The sequence below is a fragment of the Pseudophryne corroboree genome, chromosome 11 (genome assembly GCF_028390025.1).
Source record: "Pseudophryne corroboree isolate aPseCor3 chromosome 11, aPseCor3.hap2, whole genome shotgun sequence".
In the NCBI taxonomy this organism is placed as follows: domain Eukaryota; kingdom Metazoa; phylum Chordata; class Amphibia; order Anura; family Myobatrachidae; genus Pseudophryne; species Pseudophryne corroboree.
The window spans coordinates 357,354,295-357,361,151 of NC_086454.1; positions in this window are offsets into that span (position 1 = coordinate 357,354,295).

The following is a 6,857-nucleotide window of genomic DNA, read 5'->3' on the forward strand; positions in this document are numbered from 1 at the left end:
TTATGTCTATGATATACCAAGGCCTGTGATGATCTGAGGTTAGGGGAGAGAGAGAGAGAGAGAGAGAGAGAGATAACAGAAGAGAAGAGAGAGAGAGTATATGGGAAAGTGGGGGTGAGAAAATAGTGGGTTTTTGGTAGGGAGATAGAGAGAGACCAGGATAGTTGTACAGTAGGAAGAGTGAAACAAAATAGGGGATAGGGAAGATAGAGAAAGAACAGGGGGATGGGGAAATACAGAGAGAGAGATAGTGAATAGGGAGATAGAGAGAGAATAGGGGAATAGAGAGAGAGGGGGGGGGGGGCGGTCAGTCACAATAACTAGTAACTCAACGAATGACAGGTCTAATCTATCTATCTATCTATCTATCTATCTATCTATCTATCTATCTATCTATCTATCTCTACTTTATATATGTATCCCTCTCTCTGTGTCTATCTATATATCTATTTATTTATTTATCTATATTTGTTTTTCTAGCCTCGTATTATTATTTCAAATACAACTGGGTTTAAAGAAGAAGCTTGTGTTACATACTGAGTATTGGATGTAGCAGTGATTTCCTTTGAACATGACATGAATCAGTAGCATGTTCTTGTGTATTATATGGCTAGTACATGGTGAGATGTTTCTGTTCCTTGGGAAACACGACGCAGGTTAGCTTAAGAGGAAAACCTGCTTTCAGCACGGACTTGATCTCCTTTTATTCCGTGCAAGGCGTACTTTGCATATTTAATAAGAAGGATAGCGCTCACTGTGCATATTTTTGCAGTTAATGCATGAGGCTGGATTTTGACATTTGTGTAATGATAGAAAATTGAGATGATAATGCACATCAGAGATTCACCTGTCTTATCCACATCCATGGAGTTTATGTCTATTCAGGAACTAACATTTATTATTCCACTTGGTTGATTTTCTCTGCATGAAACATATCTGCATATTCTAAACTATTAATTGACTTTATTTAACTGGATGTTTCAAAAGCAATGTATAAATGCAGGTCTTCAATATTTTTGAGATTCACTGAAGGGTGTGACATTCAATTCATCAATCTAATCTACTATAATCCTATAGAACCAGGGCCTAAGAACAGAATATCACAGAATACTATGTAATAGTGCTTTAGTCCACATTAACCTTCTCACTTTATAATTACCAATGGCTACATCCATACGCAGTGAAGATACACTACTGTTTATCTTTTTCCTATGGCCAGTTTAGGATCCATAAGTTTGAGAATGTACACAAAAAGTTTATCCCACATTCTATTATTACATTTTTCCTAAGTTTTTTTTTTTAACTACAATGTTTTCCAGATAAAATTAATGGGCAGTATGATGTCAAAGTGGATAGCACTGCTGTCTGAGTGCACTGCAGTCAAGGGTCTGAATCCAACCAGGATTTCCTCCCACGTTCCAAAGAGAAGGAGTACAGTACTGTAGCTTCAGGTTAATTGTCTTCTGACTACAGTGTGTGTGTGTGTGTGTGTGTGTGTGTGTTCACATGGTTGCAATCTCCCCTGGGGCGGGGACTAAGCTGAAGAACTAAATGTTCTCTGTTATGCACTGCATAATATATTGTCACAATATATAATAAATAATGAAGCTGTGTGGTGCATTATAAGGTAGACTCTGCATAATACTGTATAATATATTGTCATGATATATAATAAATAATGAAGCTGTGTGGTGCATTATAAGGTAGACTCTGCATAATACTGCATAATATATTGTCACAATATATAATAAATAATGGAGCTGTGTGGTGCATTATAAGGTAGACTCTGCATAATACTGCATAATATATTGTCACAATATATAATAAATAATGGAGCTGTGTGGTGCATTATAAGGTAGACTCTGCATAATACTGTATAATATATTGTCATGATATATAATAAATAATGGAGCTGTGTGGTGCATTATAAGGTAGACTCTGCATAATACTGTATAATATATTGTCATGATATATAATAAATAATGAAGCTGTGTGGTGCATTATAAGGTAGACTCTGCCTAATACTGTATAATATATTGTCATGATATATAATAAATAATGAAGCTGTGTGGTGCATTATAAGGTAGACTCTGCATAATACTGCATAATATATTGTCACAATATATAATAAATAATGGAGCTGTGTAATGCATTACAAGGTAGACTCTGCATAATGCCGCATAATATATCATCACAATATATAATAAATAATGGAGCTGTGTGGTGCATTATAAGGTAGACTCTGCATAATGCTGCATAATATATCATCACAATATATAATAAATAATGGAGCTGTGTGGTGCATTATAAGGTAGACTCTGCATAATACTGTATAATATATTGTCACAATATATAATAAATAATGGAGCTGTGTGGTGCATTATAAGGTAGACTCAGTGGCATTGATAACTAACAGCCTGGCTGCAAGTATGTTGTAATATATCTTGGAAGAACTACTGTACACATCCCAAAATGTGAAAGTATTACTGTTGGAGCATGCTAAAACTGTGGCAGGGCATGCTGGGATGTATCGTTTCACATCACCTACCCCTGTTGTAATGTTACATTAGGCTGCAAAGGCAAGGTTAAGTGAAGACGTTGCATAGGCTAAAGCTGGGTACACACCTATACAATCCATGAACCAATCGCCTAATATTATGAGAATCAGCTGATGATTGTATAGGTGTTTATGCTGTACAGTTGCACTAGTGTTAGCCAAGAAACAGCTTATAATGCTCCTGCAATGGCTAGGATCGGGAGGTTACATTATATGTACTGTTTAATATGTGTTGGGTGAGATTCCTGAAGCCATAGAAGCTCTGTACACACTGTGCTATTTTAGCACAGTGTGTATGGGGCAGCAAGGAGGCTGACAGGAGGTCAAGCTAGGTGCTCTGCTGATCAGAAGCATTAACCCAAACAGCAGAGTGATCATTAAAGTGTGTACCCAGCTTTAGGCTGGAAGTGATTGGAAGACAGAAAATCCCGTGTAATTACCAAGGTAAAAAACTGCTGGAGAATTGCAGAAAATTATCAGTTTGTAAAAAGGACACTTAGTAAATATACCCCATAAATACATATATAGTAATGTCTGTCCGAGTAGTCAGTGTACCCATGCATTCTACTTTTGTCACATTAGTGATGCTAATAAGATGAATATTTTAAGAGAATGTCTCTGGCAGGACACTTAGTTGCAAGATCCATGGACTCCAAATTGCCCCATTTTGCACACCATCAACTTTGTGATTTAGCTGCGCCAAGAGCAAAGGTGTCTGTGGACACATCTGTACTCTTTGATATGGTTCCAACCACAAGAGAGAGTCATAGATATAAAGGTAATACTGTAGGCTGTGGTATATTAAATTGACTTTCAGAATGTCAGCATTCGGTTGCAATGTGGACAATGGGGTTTTTCAATGTAAATCTAACTCTAATCCTAAACTAAGCGCAGCATAATCCTAGTCTAACTCTAACCATAAAGTCCTGTGTTTACATTCTGGCTATTGATACAATGACTACATACCATGCTGAGCCTTCTCTATCATATAATTGTTTTCTTATGATTCAGCACCAAGGACAGCGACATAATACTCTTGTAAAAATACTGTATAATAGTTTTCTAATGATTCAGCACCAAGGACAGCGACATAATCCTCTCGTAGAAACTGTCTAATGGTTTTCTTACTCTTCAGCACCAAGGACAGCGATATAATCCTTTCATAGAAATGCTATATAATGGGTTTATCACTATTCAGCACCAACAACAGCAGCATAATCCTGTCGTAGAAATATGGTATAATGGTTTTCTTACTATTCAGCACCAAGGACAGCAGCATAATCCTCTTGTAAATTACTGTATAATGGTTTTCTCCCAATTCAGTGCCAAGGACAGCAGAATAATCCTCTTGTAAATTACTGTATAATGGTTTTCTCACTATTCAGCACCAAGGACAGCGACATAATCCTCTTGTAAATATACTGTATAATGGTTTTCTCCTGATTCAGCGCCAAGGACAGCGACATAATCCTCTTGTAAAAATACTGTATAATGGATTTCTCACTATTCAGCGCCAAGGACAGCAGCATAATCCTCTTGTAGAAATGCTGCATAATGGTCTTCTCCCGATTCAGTGCCAAGGACAGCGACATAATCCTCTTGTAGAAATGCTGCATAATGGTCTTCTCCCGATTCAGTGCCAAGGACAGCGACATAATCCTCTTGTAGAAATGCTGCATAATGGTTTTCTCACTATTCAGCGCCAAGGACAGCAGCATAATCCTTTTGTAGAAATGCTGTTTAATGGTTTTCTCACTACTCAGCACCAAGGACAGCGACATAATCCTCTTGTAAATTACTGTATAATGGTTTTCTCCCAATTCAGCGCCAAGGACAACAGCATAATCCTCTTGTAAAAATACTGTATAATGGTTTTCTACCGATTCAGTGCCAAGGACAGCAGCATAATCCTCTTGTAAATTACTGTATTATGGTTTTCTCCCAATTCAGCGCCAAGGACAGCAGCATAATCCTCTTGTAAATGACTGTATAATGGTTATGTCCCACTTCAGTGCCAAGGACAGCAGCATAATCCTGTTTTAGAAATATGGTATAATGGTTTTCCCACTATTCAGCACCAAGGACAGCATCATAATCCTCTTGTAAATTACTGTATTATGGTTTTCTCCCGATTCAGTGCTAAGGACAGCAGCATAATCCTCTTGTAAATGACTGTATAATGGTTTTCTCCCAATTCAGCGCCAAGGACAACAGCATAATCCTCTTGTAAAAATACTGTATAATGGTTTTCTACCGATTCAGTGCCAAGGACAGCAGCATAATCCTCTTGTAAATTACTGTATTATGGTTTTCTCCCAATTCAGCGCCAAGGACAGCAGCATAATCCTCTTGTAAATGACTGTATAATGGTTATGTCCCGCTTCAGTGCCAAGGATAGCAGCATAATCCTGTCATAGAAATACTGTATAATGGTTTTCCAACTATTCAGTGTCAAGGATAGCGACATCATCTTCTCATAGAAATACTGTATAATGGTTTTCTCCCGATTCATCGCCAAGGACAGCAGCATAATCCTGTTTTAGAAATATGGTATAATGGTTTTCCCACTATTCAGCACCAAGGACAGTGACATAATCCTTTTGTAAATTACTGTATTATGGTTTTCTCCTGATTTAGCGCCAAGGACAGCAGCATATTCCTCTTGTAAATTACTGTATTATGGTTTTCTCCTGATTCAGCACCAAGGACAGCAGCATAATCCTCTTGTAAATTACTGTATAATGGTTTTGTCCCGCTTCAGTGCCAAGGACAGCAGCATAATCCTGTCATAGAAATATGGTATAATGGTTTTCTCCCGATTCAGCACCAAGGACAGTGACATAATCCTCTCATAGAAATGCTGTATAATGGATTTCTCACTACTCAGCACCAAGGACAGCGACAAAATACTCTTTTAGGAATGCTGTATAATGGTTTTCCAACTATTCAGTACCGAGGACAGCGACATCATCTTCTCATATAAATACTGTATATTGGTTTTCTCCCGATTCAGCGCCAAGGACAGCAGCATAATCCTGTCATAGAAATATGGTATAATGGTTTTCTCCCAATTCAGCGCCAAGGACAGCGGAATAATCCTTTTGTAGAAATGCTATATAATGTTTTTCCCACTATTCAGCACCAAGGACAGTGGCACAAACCTCTGGTAGAAATAAGTTTTTGAGCCTTTCCAAATGGCAAAATAATTTTTACAAAACTATACAATACAAAGTGTTTGATATTCTGCTAATGTTTTAATAATGTCTACCAAGTAATATGCAGCTATCATGTTGTTGTACATTTATTTTATATTGCTCTCATACATAATTTAGAGCCTTGTTTTATAGAACACACAACCCTATCCCGCTCAGCGTTATAAAGTTGTCTGCATTGCTGAAAATGAACTTTTTGTGAGCAACCTATTTAGCATCAAATGAACACATGAGTTGATGGTGGAAAATAAGATCTTGCTTTGTAAATCTATTATAAATACATTGTGCCCTGGAATTAATGTCAAGCCACATTTTAAAATCACCACTAATCATTTTTGTAATGGTGCTGTCCCTGTAATTAGTTTCTTTTTGGAAAATTGTAGTGACATTAAAGGCCGATCAAGCTGGCATCATGTCGGACAACTGTGCTCTGTTTGATATGTTTTTGTGACCCCCTTCGGATTAATCCATCATTGCGCTCATGGCATTGCCGGATGGGGAACTGTGTAGAGGTGAATCTATTAATTGCATATAAATATCAAATGGCATTCAAGGTCAGGTAGAGACTGGCAGGTCTTGGGCTGTAAAAAATGCACAAGATCATAAAATTACATCATAAAACCAAGCGCTTGGCCTCTTTCCAGAATGACATCTAAAGCAAATCAAATAAGGGTATTTCAAGAGCATTTAAAATAGGTCAACGTCATATAACATCAAATGACACTCTGTTCGTTTATCACTTTGATTCTATTGTAATTAGAGTTTTCTTCCACTGTCAATAAAGCCAGTCATTTCACAATACTGCTTAGACAAACCTTCCTATCCTCTGCAGGAACGTTAAAGTTTAGAGGGAGAATGTAGAGTTTAATGTTTTCAAACAAACACTGCTGTAGTGTTTGCTGGAACTGATTCAACAGCTTCCCTGCGGAACAAACTTCCACACTCTCCACAAAAACAAGTTGCTTGTATTTGCAATAGACTAGATAAATATTACGCACAGCTTAGTGTTTACAAAGCACACTAAAACTTCACATTTCTGAAATTTTTTTTACTATTTGCCTGCACCTTTTTTATGTACAACTCCCACC